The sequence below is a fragment of the Uloborus diversus genome, chromosome 2 (assembly GCF_026930045.1).
Source record: "Uloborus diversus isolate 005 chromosome 2, Udiv.v.3.1, whole genome shotgun sequence".
NCBI classification, from domain to species: domain Eukaryota; kingdom Metazoa; phylum Arthropoda; class Arachnida; order Araneae; family Uloboridae; genus Uloborus; species Uloborus diversus.
Window position 1 is genome coordinate 68,482,110 of NC_072732.1, and position 897 is coordinate 68,483,006.

An 897-nucleotide genomic window follows, 5' to 3' on the forward strand; every position below is an offset into this window, starting at 1 on the left:
GTTCGTCATCAGTTACAAATATTTTTTCAACCAGCATATCCATAGTACGTTCATAAATTTCTTCGCCCATTAACACTGCTTCATGAGAAATTGAACTTGATGATTCTGCTGCAATCAAATGGTTTTCAGTAAGCAAGCTCTCGTAATAAACGACCGCATCTTTTAATCTCTGCTTCAACAATTCCTTGTGCAATGAATTTTGATCCATTTTGCCAACAGATTTTATTTGTTTCAGGATTACTTCAATAACCGACCATTTCGATTCACAATATTTTAAAAACTGAAATCCTTTTTCACGGTATAGAATGTTCCAGTCTAATATACAGCACAGACGATAAATAAATTTAATGATGAAAACAAATATAAACATTGCAAACAATAATAGATGGAAAATAAAGAGTTGAATATTCAATGAAAAATACAGCAGACGATAAATTTACAAATAACAGAATCAAGGAGCAAAACCATTGCTCGATAAGTACGGTTAGGTTTTTTTTAAATTTGACTACCTGCTTATATGCAATAAAATAACATTCTTACTCATCCACAAAGAAACTGATTATGTTTTTATTGCAAAAATCATTTACTTCGTCAAAGTTTATAATATCTAAAAATGTGTAATCACTTGTTTGTGAGAATAGTAAATAGAGTTTTGCAAACTGCAAAAAGCGGTAATAGTCACTTTATAAATGAACAAAAATGAAAAAAACTCGCAGTGGATTTGAACCCGGATTGACCGCATGGAACCCCAGCGCGCTGCCCACATGACCACCGGGCGCTTGTTTACGAACAATCTCTACTAGTTAATAAGTTGCGCGTAAATCTTTAAAGGCTGTTTTCTCGGAATTTTATGGCTAGTGCGCTTTATTACTTTACCCTGAGAGTACCCTTAAGGGA